This window comes from Argiope bruennichi, chromosome 11 (assembly GCF_947563725.1).
Source record: "Argiope bruennichi chromosome 11, qqArgBrue1.1, whole genome shotgun sequence".
Classification (NCBI taxonomy): Eukaryota; Metazoa; Arthropoda; class Arachnida; order Araneae; family Araneidae; genus Argiope; species Argiope bruennichi.
This window is the reverse complement of record NC_079161.1, coordinates 35,828,717-35,844,886: the sequence shown is the minus strand read 5'-3', so window position 1 is coordinate 35,844,886 and position 16,170 is coordinate 35,828,717. Positions and strand designations below refer to the sequence as shown.

The following is a 16,170-nucleotide window of genomic DNA, read 5'->3' as shown; positions in this document are numbered from 1 at the left end:
TCTAGAAGTGTTCATTTTTTAATAATTTTTTTTTCTTGTTTGCTGTCGAATATTATTGGGAAAAGGGGAATAAAGTTTCGTTTAGGTGCATATTTACTGTTTATTAACAGTTTTAAATGATAATGATTATTAATGTTGAAAACAGTAAAATAAGTGAAAGCTGCATTCAATTCCTGCAATTTGAGAAAATTTCAACAAAATTACTGCCACTCATTATTTTGCAATATATGTTTGCATAATCTTTCTAAGATTAACATTTCCAGAATTTTTTTTTAAAAATTTATTTTACGATTTATTTTGCTCAACACAATTTTTCAACTTTGCTGCTCAAAACTGGTCTCCGGTAAACAATGCAATAAATAACCAAGACGCAATCTAGGTCAAAATACGTCAATAAATCACTGATAAACATTTCAAGCTTCCACTAAATTAGCAGAATGGAACTGAAACTCAATCTGGGTAACTCTAGTTGTTCTCATAGTAACTTAAAAAAAATAACAAGAATTACCAGTAGAATTTCCAAATTCCATTTATACCAATAGCGTGGACCATTTGTCATTAGCATCTGCTTTACGATGCTTTAGTTATAAGATAATAAGCGACGGAGGCAGGGGCAAAACAACAAAGGAATCGTTAATATTTCCTAAATAAAAATGTTCCACTTTCAAAGCCGAAAAACCATTAATCAAAGAAATTGTTTGGGTGGAATTTTGCTAGCGTAAACTAAACTTAAAGCAGTACCAATGGACTTCCATTTTTATATTTTTTAGCGCCCTGGATTTTTCCGATTCATTTTTAAACATTGTTCTTTTCTAAAGTACGATGTGGGTGTGCTCTATTCAGGAAACAAAACAGTTTTATAATTCAATTTTCGCCGAAAACTGATGGTTTTATCTTCCTTAAGTGCGTCGGAGAGTTTGAGTTGTTTTCTCATAGTAAATTCAATTATCCGCTTATCTGTGACATAATTTTTCACTTAATAGCTTTTCCGTCTTGCCTCGGAGCTGTCCGGGAAAACATCCGGGAGTTTTCAGGCCGAAGGGGGGGGGGAGGGACTGCTGTACTTCGAACTGAACAATATGGAGCATTCCTCATGAAATGAAGGTGTTGAACTGCGAATGTGTTTGAAACAATGAATTAATTCTTAAGCAAATGTTTAATTTCATGAAAATTAAATATTCCGAATTTATTCCGTCATTTTTCATATTACATCTTTGGGGGCTTTGATTTGATATTATAACGTAGGTTAATGAATGTAAAATACAACTCGAAATCAATAGAAAAGGGAGAAACATGAAAAATATTATTTAATATTTACAAAACTACAAATAACTGAAGTTCTATACTGCAATAAAGGATCATTTTGGTTACTAGAAGCGCTTCAGCAGACTTTGACTCGGCATATTTTCTTATGTTTTTGATTGATCTCTTTTTTACTCTCTCGTGTATGGTCTCATCTCTCATGTTCGGAAACTCCCTGAATTCGAAAAACAGATATTTAGAAAATGTCTGTCCGTCAATCTGTAAAAAAAATAACTCAAAAGCACTTTGAGCTAGATGGTTGAAATTGGGTATACGATCTTTACACCACATTTACAGATTTCAATCTGTCCAGAAAAAGTATGTCTGTCCGGCAGCCCGCATATAAGTCAACACGATAATTACAAATCGAAGGGGGTTAGATAGATAAAATTAGATATACATATTTAACACCTACAGGGTGTCTCGAAAACCTTGACCGTGGCTTTTATTCTTTAAATATTAATCATAGACATATACTGTAAATTACAAAGTTGCGTACAAAAAGGTGCAAAATGTAATGAAATCAATTAAAATTTTCAGGGAATTAAACTTTAAAAAATACAAAATTTAAATTTGTATACGGACCCCGTACAAAAAAATTCCAAATGAGAAAAATGTGCCCCATTCTCTGATAAGGTCATGCACAAAATTTCAGCAATATATTATGAAAACTATCAAAGATATGTTAAAACAAAGTTGGTTAAGGGTCAATCACAAATTAAAATTCAAATGTTTACAGCTTCAGTGCAGATGACGCGACGCAGGAAATAAATTATGCTTCAAGGCTTTAGTTTTAAATACAAATCTTAAAATCTATGCTTCCTGAAAAGTACTTTAAAATTTCATATCATAAATTACAGAATATAACTTAAATATAGCACAATCAATGAACTTGTAAAAAAACTTATGTAATATTTACTTATGTAATCTTTGCTTTAAGTTATTATTTCTACACATTTTTAATACTTTTGAACCAATAAATAGCAACATTATTACTTTATTCAATCATTACTTTCTTTTTTAATTTGTGTACGACCCCTAAAACACGAACATCCGACATGATTTTTCCTTTTTGCGAACTCGTATACGGGTATCGAAAAGTGGTTTAAGTCAGCATTTATGTAGTTTCATATCTTTGAGACTTTTTGTAATAAATTGCTGAACGTTTGTACATGACCTTATTGGAGGATGGTGCACATTTTACTCACTGGGAATTTTTTTGTACGGGGTCCGTATACAAATTTAAATTTTGTATTTTTTGAAGTTTAATCCCCTGAAAATTTTAATCGATTTCATAACATTTTGCACCTTTTTTTATGCAACTTTGTAATTTACAGCATATGTCTATGATGAATATTTAAAGAATAAAAGCCGAGGTCAAGGTTTTTGAGACACCCTCTATAGTGTAGGCAACTGTCAAATTCTGAGACAAATCCAACTATGGGTTGACTGTCTGTCGATCTGCATTTTTGAAATATGTAAACAAGATAATTCAAAAAATGGACTAAAACGTGATAAAAATCTACAAATTTGGTATAAAGACCGTAAACCAAATTTCAAACATCTAGCTCAATGCGCTTTGGAGTTTTCTTTGTCAAAAACAGACGGACATTTTCCAAAAATGTGTGTTCCGAACTGGGGTATGTCTAAAACATAGAAATTCGTCAAAATATCGAATCCGATTTTTTATATTTACTATAATTTCTCTATATTACATATACGAGAAAATAACAATGTGCGAAATAAATTTTAATCACTGTTTAAAAAGCATTGTTTTTCTTGTAGCTTTAAATACTTACTGACGTGTCTTTTTTCATTTCTTTGGTAAATACTGGCAGTTATTTCATTGTATCAAATTATCATGATTATGCATAAATATGATTCACTAGAAAAATCAATTAAATGCCCCCCCCCCAAAAAAAATTCCCTTGCGTCTTTTTTAATTTATTTAAAAGATATTCGCCTTTAAATGACATTAATTCCTACCGATTATATTCGAAAAAGTAACGCCATGATTGGATCGAACGGAAGAGAAAAAGAAGCATTGAAAAGGAATTCTAAAGGTATGAAAGTTATTAGAATCTCATTATACCTTCGAATGGATATTCTCTTTTCCCTCATTTACTGTTAAGCTGTCTTAATGACCTTGAAGATTATAGGGTGGGTCTGGGTTAAGTGGGCGATAAAGATTTGCATTGAAAAAATCGACAGTGTAATGGATGCTAAGAAATAATAAGAAAATCAATCTCAGATGCACAGTCATCGCATGGCTTTTTCTACAGTTGCAGTTATCTCCCCTTTATTTAACAGTGTTTATTTATTATTTATATTCCTTTTTCAGGAAAAAAAGACTGAGAAATACTGAAACCGTCAAAAAAAAATCTCTCTTCCAAATGTTGTAAAAGTTTCACTTTCATATCTCCTTGAGACAAAATTTATATTACTGGAATTAATCTGTCAATCTTTTAAGCACTATGATTCAAAAATACAAAGATGGACTAAATTTGTTTCGAGGTATTTTAAGGTGTCAGTATTTAATGTTTGGTTAGTTTGTTTTTAAAATTTGTCTTATTTATATTTCAGCCACAAAATAGTAACAGAAACTGTGCCAAGTGCGATCGCAACGTGCATGGTATAAATCCAATTACTAAAACAATGAAAAATGCTCTAAAAAATAACTTAAATACATAAAACGATTACAGAATTCCCTTTCCGCAATCATGAAATAAATCTGGTTAAATAAAATTGTTAAAAAAAGAACTCTTCATGGTATATAAAGCAGTTTTCTTCATACCATTATAAAAAAGATACAAGTATTAATTTATATTATTTTTTATTATGATATTAAAATATGAAGAAAACGCCTTTCGTCTTTTGACAAACAAATTTCTTTCTGTCTCTTTTGGGACATAAATCGTTTCAATGTATTTTTAAAAACTAAATGTTAGGGGACAGAAAAGCATATTTATTTAGTCAAAAATAGTAAATGAAAATTATGTGGAAAAATATCATTTATTTTCCGGTGTGGCATGTTGGAGACAATGGCAAAACAACAAACTGTCAAACTTTTAAAAATTGAATGAAGAAAAATGTTTCTGACTTTTTCGTCAAAAGTTAATTAAGTTGTCATTCAGTACAACCCTAATTAATCATCTAAGGCAAAAATAATTGAATAACAGTCAGAAGATTTAAATTTCTGTTTATATGTATTGGTATTTTAACCCTTTTAAGGACCATTTTTTTTGTCATAGTATATTAAAATATTATTTTAGGATTGAGATTGGTTTAAGAAAAATTATTCATTTATCTTATTACATAAATTGAATTCAGTTAATTAATTTCATTAATTAATAATTTAGAAACAAGTCAGGACGTAGCATTTTGTGCGAGATAAGGAACTGTGGCATTTAAGAGAGGGTTAAATGGTAAAATAACTCTATTGCATTGCATTAATTACTTTTATGTAAAAAAAAATCTTTAATGTAAAAAACTAGATGAAAACAATCCATATATTTAGCATTAGTATCTTAAATATAAAAAAATTGCATATGCATAAATACTAAATATTCGCTGAACTTAATGAATGTATAATCGCCAAGTATTTCTAAAAAACTAACAAAACGGGAGTAGAAAATAATCTATATTTTGAGTTGAAATTTTTCTTAAAAAATTGTTTGTGAAATGCGATATTAGACACTGTAAGTTTTAGTTGATTTTCTTAACTAAACCCTTTTTTAATGCTATAATCGAGGTCTATTCTGGAATAAAGTTTCGATGCAATGATTAATCAGATAATAAAGATATTTGAAATGATAATTTTCAAATAAAATTCCACTGAACGCAACTGGAATGCGAGGCATTCGACTTGAACACGGAACGCTTAATATTTTGTTTCACGTGAAGTTATTTATTTAATGTGAGTTAAATATTTAATCTGCACTTATTGATATTTACAGCCCCAGCGGTAAAAAGCCAAAGAAAAAAAAATTAGAAACATTGCCAAATGAAGCCTCTCGCTAAAAATCGCCAACAAAGGAGTGCAATCTTATTGGCGAAATCTTGACCTCTAATGTAAGATGAAGCTTGGTGTAATCTGAAAATCGCCAAGTAAACTTAAACTCGTAAATAATAATAAATAATTAACGCTTAATCTTAAGCCTTTTAAGTGAGATTAAATATTATAATCACATTTTATCATAAAACAGTGGTGACGTTAATTCGTGCAAATGTTAGGGGATTTGGAGTGAATCTTTAAATACATTTCATAATTTATATAGGTATTTGAATTTTTATTCCGTTAAATTTTTAATAACAGCAATTGATGTTCGTTATTTTGGTTATTGCTGTCTTCCAACAAAAATATCTGACTTGTAAGAAAAAATTTCAAAGAGATCGTGCGAACATTATCAAAGTATCCGAAATCCAATCGCCATTATACTTTTAATTAATTAAAATGTCAAATACAGTATGATTTTTGAAATAAAACAAAATTAGCATATTGAAATTTATTCAAAGTAAGCATGCAAATTTAAGATGAAAATCTTATACAAGAATAGAGCAAAAAATTTCAGTTAACATACAAAAGACAGAAAATGACCACCGGAAGTGGTCTTCTCAAAACTTTCTCTTATACTCTCTAATAAATTTGTTATGCAAGAGGAGGCCTTGCATGTTATTGGAGTGCGATAGTTACGAAATATTAAATTTTGATATGAATTTGGCATTTTTACTGAATCAATAGTGTCATTCTTGGCGAGTTATTTGACGATTAAATCCTGGTAGGCATTATTAATATCCAAAAATCTAATTTCTATTTTAGACACGTTTTTTCAAACACAGAAAACACAAATTTGACACAAAATTACACTTGTATTCTCAAAATCCTATGAAAAATTTGATAAACTTAAGTCATTCCATTTTTGAATTAATCTGTTTTTGAAAGTATAGACCGACAGAAAGTCAACCATTAGTTGGATTTGGCTCCAAATTTGACAGTTGCTTAAACTATGGAAGTTAAATCTGTAAACAGAATCATATTGTTACGAAATTTCCGGGTTCGTTTGGATAGTGGGAGTTATATGGTGTGGAGAACGCTCAATCAGCAGGCGGCAGTAGAAAATAAGATAACAACGTTTATTTACACGAAGACACATAGGACAGCACAAAGACGGCACTATATACAGCACAGAAGACGATTATCTTCAGCCGAGTTGTGCAGCATACAACCAGACTCTACTGCAGACAGTAGCGCACAGCTTAGTTCAGTACTAGCTTCACTCCGTCGCTGCTCCGCTTATTTCTGGAAGGAAAGTTCTTTACCGTCGATTCCGACTACTCTGCCCTAATAGTTGCGGCCGCCTCCTTTTATAGGTCTCAGGAGGCGGGGCTAGAAGCCTCTCAACCAATCAGGAACGTTCCAGGCGTATCTCGGTTCCTACTGGACAGATCGGGAAAATTCTCGATGTTTCGGGTATAATCTATTTTGGTGCCAAAGTCGCCAAATTCGTCGCCAAGCTCTGGAACCTCCGACGCGACACCGGACTCCGTCCTGTACAGATGACTGTAAAACCTTCTTTCCGATGGTGGAACCAACTATGCTGGGAAGCAGCATTAGAGATTCGTAACAATATATATCTAGTTCTCTTCGTTGTGTGGTTATCGTGTTACCGAACAGGTGGACAGACGAGCTTCCACTGAACAGATTTTACTCAAAATTGAATACAGATTTAGTGTAAAAGCCGTATAATTTCCACCTTTAGTGTAATAGCAAATTTCCACCTTCTAGCTCAAAGCGGTTTTTTAGTTATTTTATGTCTTTCTAATCCAGAGTGGTCTTAAACTTGGAGATTCGTCAAAATTTCAAGTTCAAATTTTGACGATTATTATACTTTCTCTATATTACGTATAAGTGAAAGTAAAAATTGTATACATAAAATAATTAAAACGAACGAGAAATCAAATAGCAACATAAAACAAAAATTAATCAAGTAATGAATTACAGCAAAAATGGTTATATAGAAGTTAATTTCGAAAGATTGTTTTAACCACGAATTGCATAATATTTCATGATTACAAATTATTCTTTTGTGTTCATTGACTCGTTGAATAAATAATAATTTGCTCTATTTATCAAAACTTTCCTTAAAAGATTCAAAACGTGTGTGGCTTTAATCAAATAAAAATGCTATTTATTGCCTCTTTATAACTGCCCACGTTTTCCGCGATCGTATATTTAGGGTTTAATAAAATGTATTCATAATTGTTATAAAGTGTTCAGTCTACAGACGAAAATAAAATACAATGATATTAACTACTCGCAAACTAAATATCATTAATACAGAAAATGGTAATGAAGAAATCGAATAAAATGTTCGCCAAAATGGCATTATTTCTAAACGAATATTTGGCGAGGTTATAATGACAATTTATAGCTTAAGAGCTCTTAAGATAATTACATTTTTGTAATAAACTACCCTTATGTAGCAGAATTGTTGATAAGAATTCTGCATTATGAGAAAGCTATTTTCTTGTATTATAAAATATTAATATATACATTCAGTTTTTTGGGGAGGGTTCTCATATATTCTGGAATTTAATTTGAAATGGAAGTGTGAGGCATATTTCATTTTAATTAGAATTAAATATGATCATACGTTAATAAAATATCGCGAGGGGCAATAAAATATATAGTATTTAAAAGAAGAAAACTTGTATTTAGATTTCTCCTTAGTAACATTAATAAATTTGCGCAATTTAGATTTCATTAATAATTTAAAATCATTCAAAATATTCAGAAGTGAGTTTTGAATTAAAGAGAAATGTTTTTTTTTCCTTTTAGAGAAAAATTATTAGTTTTATTGAAGATTTAATCACACAACGGGTGAAGCATGATCAAATTGAAAATATTAATTATTAATTTAATTAATATTTTTTTTGGCATTGAAATTAATGTTAATTCCTTTATAAATTGCTTTACCTTAATAAAAATTGCTTCGTATCTATTTTTCTTATTATTTTCTTAAAAATAGCAATCATAAATTGCTTTAAAACGGTATTTCCAAGCAATTATTGTAGTTATCTCCATGGAGTTTTGACATTTGGGATATAATAATTAAGATAGATTAAACAGGGAGCTTTGAAAAATACCATAGTTAAAATAAAATTTAATCAACAATCTAATTTCAGATTACATAGATTTTAGAATTCCTGTTTATTTTAAAGTATAGTGCATTGGCCTGTGCCATATTCTAAGATTTTAGATAAATAAACCAAAGGTTCCAAATACCATTTAACAAACTAATCATTTATCCAATAGTCCATCAGATATTTTTTTGCTACCTAATCTTAGTGCAAACGTACAAGGTTTGTTTAATGAAAGTTAAATTCAGATAGTTTTAAAATAAAATGCAAATTTTATTAAACAAAAAAAATAACCTAAAACTAACAGTAAATAGTATAACAAGTATAAAACTAAAATTATAATTTTTAAAAAAATAGCATTAAAATATCTTAACTCTGTTAATACCGAAAGACGCCAAAAACTGTGACAGACGCTCGACACTCATTGGTTATCACAATGTGATTTCGTTTCCCTTTTGTTAAATGTGAAGAATTGTATATCCGTAGCGTGTGCTTTGCTCATTTGAGATGCTCTCCCAAATGGGTTTGTGGTATATGGATGTTTCTGACATTTCTTAAAATATATACTAACATATACTTATTTAAAAGCCAACAGCTATGCAGGGTTGTCTTTGGTGCATCAATATTTAATGAACATTTCTTATCATTGCGGGTTAAGATGGGATGATGAATTTTTGTCATCTTTGAAAGCGAACTTCCGGCGTTTCAATTTTCTGAAATGCATGAAATCGAGTGATTTTAAGGAATAAGAGATTTAAAGAATATTATTTTTTCCATTGTTATTCTTTAAGAAGTTATTAAGCGAATCCTGTTCAATGCTGATTATTTTCTAAACGATATATTAAGCAATTCAGTTTATTATTTTTACAGTAAAATCTCTACAGCCCCACCCCCTCACCCCGCTCTTCTGAAAAAAAAAAGCGAACATCTCTATTTAACTTTTAAATTATTTCAAATATAAATCATCACTATAGGCAAAACCAAACTAGTCATTCAACTGACAGAATTAGTTTTTGTTGATATTAAATTGTGTTATTTACTATCCTTTAGATATAAAACATTTTTGAAATCTCTAATACTTCGTTTAGTTTTCAAATGAGGGTTGGGTTCACATAAAATACAGTTGTCATTTGGAAAATATTGTAAAATTGCATTAGACTGGATAGAATTAACTTTCTAATTCCATAAAGCTTGATTATAACTTAGACTATTTCAAAAATCAAAATTTCTTTATTCCTATACTTCATATATTTTTGCATATTTCACAGATAGAAGTCATACAATTCCAAAATGCCTCATACAGTAATGCTCTTTTTTATACGAATAGCTATTCGAAATGCATATGTTATGAAATATGTCACCTGGATTCAAAGATCAGCAGGACATATAAATATCAATGACACACACAGCGCTTTATTATATTTCAGAAACTTCAGCTGAATTTCATGACATTTATAAAACTTATTATCTGTGTTTACAGCTGTGAAAAAAAATATAAATTTTATATGCAGTGATACTAAAACCGCCGCCCAACGCCCAAGAATTAAAAAAATAATAATAAATTTTTGAAGTAATAAATTGCAACCATAATGCAGTTTTAACAACAATTTATTCACCGATAAACAACCAATAACCCTATTTTGAATAACCACATCAGCGATTTATTCACACTTTATGGATCTGTTATTTATGATTTAGGTTTTTTTTAAAAATTTGTATATAAATTGTGTATAAGCGCATATATTCATAAGCCATTTCGAAAGTATTATCTGACGATTTTTGTTTAGTCTGTGACACCCCGCCAAAATAAAGCCAACAACACTTTTTTCAAATATTTATTTTTCATACCATTTGTGGCAATAATCATAAATTTAAAAATGTGCAGGCAACTCTTGCATTTGAAAACATATAAACTTATTCTTTCCTTATCTTTGGCTTAAAAATTTCCAACTAACTTAAATGCAGGTAAATCAATAAATAAGGATTTTTTTCTGTCATTCGTCTTTATTAAGTAATGTGCTAGTTTGTTCGTTTGTTTATGTGTAAGAATAGTAATAATTGGTTACTTTCAATCAATTCAAATAATATTCGTCCATCAGTGATTCAAAAAATGTATGTAAAAATTTAATTTGGTAGACATTACACAAAAAAACTCTAAAATCATTGAAGAAAAGAAAAGATATTTCAACTTACGTGTTTGTGCAGATGTAACGCTAGAGATCCTTCATGAATTTTACCTGAAGAAAGATAAAAATTCGAATTAAAAAAATTGAAAAGAAAGACAATAAAAGAAAACAACAAACCGATTTTTGCAAACATTCAAAAATACTACTTAACAAATGTTCGAAATCAAAAACATTTTATAAAATAATAATAATAATAATTAAATTTCAAAGCAATATAATTTTAATCAGCTTAATGTTACGTAAATTATTTTTTTCCTACCAATCATAGAAAATCTGTATTTTATAGACAATCGAATGTATCTTTAATAATAATTATATTTTTATTGATAAATACAATAATTTTCTTTCATTACGTAAGTATGAATTTTCCAAAATATCTGCATGAGAATAAATTTGTGCAAAAATAACTGTCTCATTCTGAATAAGTATCTTTTGAAATCTAGGTAATGAAATCTAGAAATGTCCTAATCTAGAAATGTCCACTTTCAACTTTCAAAAAGAAATAAAAAAAGAAAAATATATTTGATAACAATATTGACTATATTAAGCATTTTTCTTTTGTGGATGATTACATATATCATCTATCACTAATATATGCAAAACTATCTAACAAGCCTCATACAAGTAACAAAAATACGATGGAGGATATAATTTTTTAAATCCATTTTTTTAAATCTAAATACAATTTCAATGCAATTACATATTCATTCCATTACAACACTGTGTGATATTTTCAGAATGTTGTTTCATATTCTGATTGTCGAATAATATCCTGAAAAAAACGGTAACAATATTTTTGGACATTTTTTTTTTACGCTAATAGGAATGTATTTATACCCTTGTTGGATAAATGAATTAAAAAAAACTAATTTGGTAAATAAGGCTTTGATATGATCTTTCCACGTCAGACAAAATTCAACGCAAGATTCATATGAATTTCATGATCACACCATTGTATTTTAAAGTTTCCAGCAATTTCGATCTGTACGCAAAAGCAAACAAAATGTACGAAACAGAATTAAAAATGGCGCTTGAATGTGAATCATAATAAAATTGTTTTCATATCTATAGTTTTATTTGAGCATGCATTAAAAGATTATACATTTAAAATTTAATTTTTTTTAACTTTTAATCATTAATATCATAAATATAATAGATTTTAATCATAAAAGTAGTATTATATAATTTACTGTCATAAATGTAATGAACATTTGAAATGATGTACTATAAACTTTTCAAATGAAGTGTTTCATTAAGTGAATGGAATAAAAAAAATATTTAAATTATTTAATTAATTAATTAAAATCTATTTGAATCCACAAACTATTAAAATATTAATAATAGTACAGAAATTATCTTGATAAAATTCAGCAATTATTAGACAAATAATTACTAAATTCTATCAAGAAAACACAAAACTATATGAAGAATTAATAAATTATTAATCTATATCGCGAAAATATTAATGATTTTTATAGGACATTGAGAATTCTCAAGCACATGAAATTTTGTAACTTTAGGCTCATTAATAAATGAATGAATCCTCATTTACACATATCCATCTCCCGAATGTAGAATAATTCAAATAAAAGTATTGCATTATTCCATTTGTATCGTGCTTCTTCATGTTTCTAAATTTTTCTCAGAAGGATTTTGCGATAAATTCATTACTTCCATTTCATTTCCATGATATTTATAAAAATATATAATTATTAAAATTCTTTCAAGTTATTTTAATAATTAAATATTTTCTTGCATATTAGATTGTAAAATTATTGTAATAAATACGAAAAATTAAATTGCCACTATAAAGGTAAACGATATAGCTAAGCAAAAGTAATCATTGTACCATATAATGTCCATTTCAGACATTATTTTAATGAACTGTAGAACTATTTCCAAATGACATTTCATTTTGAAAGTCGTTAATAACTTTCAAAATTCATGCCATTGAAAATTTCTGCTTGGGTAATTCTACAGAATATGTTCTAATTATTTGCAACAGCGTTTCCAACATAAAATCAGCCATCAAATCATTTTAACTATTCTAACTAAGATGTTAAAGTATTAACTTCGTATGCTCATAAAAGAAATGGACTAGCTATGATGAAACAGTTTGTTTCAATTTTGTCTCTCTCTCTCTCATTTTTTTTATCATATTGCCATATTTAAAACTTCTCCATTTAATAATCGTGCTTATTTTGAAATTTCAAAATTAGATATACATGAAAGAAAATTTTCAGCATCTCTATGTAATTAGTTTTCATTGATTGCATTGCATAAAAGTATCCATTTTAAAAAGTTACATTAGATTTTGTGTGATCTTAGCGTGCCTTAGTTTCCTTAAAGGCATTTTATAACGATCTTTATCCTTGAAACGAGTGAATGTGAGTATTTTTCTTCACTCTTTATTTCATATTTTGAAAAAAGAAAAAAAAAAAATGGGAAATAAAACCGAAACTGTTTGCTAAAATCGACTTTCTTTTGTGACAATATGAATTCCATTTTATGAAATATGTGAAGTAGAAATGGTTTTAATTCTCAACGAAAGTGGTCTATTGTAGTTTTAATTTATAACATAATAAATTTGTAACTTTTTTTGTTATTAATGTTTTTTTTCTAACCTCAAGGATAATTTAAAACTCCAATAATAGACATATTCAAGAATTTAATGTAAAAAATCAAACTAATATAATCATACATCTAATAATCTTAAGAAGCAGGTACATTAATATTATGATCTCAAGATATATATTTAAAAGAAATAATTCATATTTGGATAATAATAATTTCATTATGCTTAAATTCTTTATTTTCAATGAATATCTGGTGATTCGACATGAAAATGTGTTTGAGAAATGAAATAAATTATTAAATATATTAAATTTAACAGTAAATCATAAAGAAATTATTATTTTTAATTTTTTTTATATTTGTTTTTAAGAAACAATAAGAAAAGTTTTAAATAGTATTCAGACCAAGAGGGAAACAGCTGAACTGGCAGTTCTCAATAAATTTATGAATACGGGATTCATTCGCACCGCGGTTCTTCGGTGGAGCCGGTCTTCCCTGAATCACTCGGAGTAAAACCTGAGACACTTAAACTCTGCAACCTAGATGTTACCAATATTCATCACCGTCTTCCACCAAAACTGAAAAAACGTTTGAAGAAATGTGCTATATTAACTGACTAACGGAGAAGGAAAAATCAGTTGGTAATGTTAAGACAAACAGGTTGCTGGTGGACACTTGTTTATGAATGCTGCAGACACTCTCATCCGTGAAGAAAAGTTTATTACACACATCTAGGCCGCGGTTGTCTGGTAGTAAGGATAGTTTGGAACTGGAGGGCTTCAGGTTCGAAACCCAATTCCACTGAAGAATCGTCGTAGAGGCGGGTCTGGTGCACTAAATATCCGTCGGAACCAAAGTCCTCCTACTGGTGTGGCGTGGAAACTTGGTGAGTGGGGGATGATAGCTCAAGTGTCATCCTCGTCATCTGACAGCTATTCAAAATTAAGGGATCCATCCCAAAATAGCCCTCATGTTGCTTTAAAATGGGACGTTAATATAGCTAAACTAAAATCATCCCTACATTAAAGCAGGAATTCATTCGAACACTTTTTTCTATTTTGACACCTAATTTTAACAGATCTTGGAAAGAATCATAGACTAAAATTAATATTCACAGATAGATATCCAGTAAAAAATACAATTAGCATTGAATGAAGTGTTAAAATATATAATTTGGCACAATTATTTATTCCAACGTTTTTCTATCTTAGCACCTAATTCATATAGATTTTTTTTAATGTTCAGAATCATAGATGATGAATTTTTATTTGGGAAGGGGAGATAAAAAAATAATTGATGAAGCAATAAGGATTCTATGTTTATCTTTTCAGTATATACCATTTATCATTCCTTTCATTCATCTCTCCATTTAATCAAGAAATCATTCGAATACTTTTTCTATTTTAGCTCCTAATTCTGATAGATCTTAGAAAGAATAATAGACTAAAATTAATAGTCGCTGATAGATATTCAGTAAAAAATACAATTAACATTGAATAAAGAGTTAAAATATATAGCTTGACACAATTATTTTTTCTAACGTTTTTCTATCTTAGCACCTAATTCATATAGATTTTTTTTAATGTTCAGAATCATAGATGATGAATTTTTATTTGGGAAAGGGAGATAAAAAAATAATTGATGAAGCAATAAGGATTCTATGTTTATCTTTTCAGTATATACCATTTATCATTCCTTTCATTCATCTCTACATTTAATCAAGAAATCATTCGAATACTTTTTCTATTTTAGCTCCTAATTCTGATAGATCTTAGAAAGAATAATAGACTAAAATTAATAGTCGCTGATAGATATTCAGTAAAAAATACAATTAACATTGAATAAAGAGTTAAAATATATAGCTTGACACAATTATTTTTTCTAACGTTTTTATATCTTAGCACCTAATTCATATAGATTTTTTTTTAAATATTCGAAATCATAGATGACTTCCTTTACTTCTTGATATATTGTTATCTGGAAAAGGGAGATAAAAAATAATTGATGAAGAAAAAATGGCTCTTTGTTTGTCTTTTCAGAATATACCATTTTCCATTCCTTTCATTCATCTGTATATTTAATCAAGAATTCATTCAAACATCTTTTTCTATTTTGGCACCTAATTCTAACAGATCGTAAAGGGATTCATAGACTAAATTAATGTCGATAGATTGATATCGAAATTAAAAAAAAACAAGTTAAAATCGAATGAAGTGTTTAAATATATAGTTTCATTATAGTAATTTATTCGAAAATGTTTTCTATCCTGTCACCTGATTCTTTGAGAGTTTTTATACTCAGAATCATAGATGACTTCATTTGCAGCCTGAGATACTTTTATTTAGAAAGGAATGATGAAAAATAAATGATGCAGCAATGAAGATTCTATGTTTATAATATTCACTTTTATTATTCCTTTTACTCATTTCTACATTCAACATTTATTTTATCAATAGCAAAAAAATTAAGAATCATTTTGGAACATGTTTTTTAATACGTTGGTGACCCACCACTTATTTCTCTCTATATCAAATTCTTTATTCCAATTATTAAGATACAACGATACAAAGCGCACTTCTTAACCACATTCATTCATAAACTCAGCCACCTAACTGTCAGAAACGACAACCCCATCAATACCCCTTTTTGTCCTGGCAATATGGTCTGTCCATTTCAGAGCTGTGGTTCTTTGATATCATACGTCCATCACGGCCGGCCTAGCAAAGTGACCCATTAGTGGACGGTACGTTTTCGGAATAAGATTTCCCCACTCCAGCTATATTTTTTTTCGTCATTTGAACGACGTGGTCACGTAGTAGATCGAGATAATGACAATTGGTCCTTTTGTGATTAGTAAACCGATGCAGTAATGGTTTTTCCTTTGATGATGTGATTTTCTTCAGCATGGATAAAAGGAAAGAGGATAATGCCTGATAATAATGTGAAGCGACCCAAAGAGATTCTGCGT

At 28.9% G+C, this 16,170-nt stretch overlaps 1 protein-coding gene across 1 annotated transcript in view; it reads right to left on the bottom strand.

Annotated features, from left to right (window-relative positions):
• The window catches only part of LOC129957611 (probable G-protein coupled receptor No18), a 320,125-nt gene that overhangs the window by 40,427 nt on the left and 263,528 nt on the right, over positions 1-16,170 (bottom strand). The window contains exon 4 of the mRNA XM_056070028.1: positions 10,636-10,679. The gene's annotated coding sequence lies outside the window, so the exon portion shown is untranslated. The remainder of the gene's footprint in view (positions 1-10,635; positions 10,680-16,170) is intronic.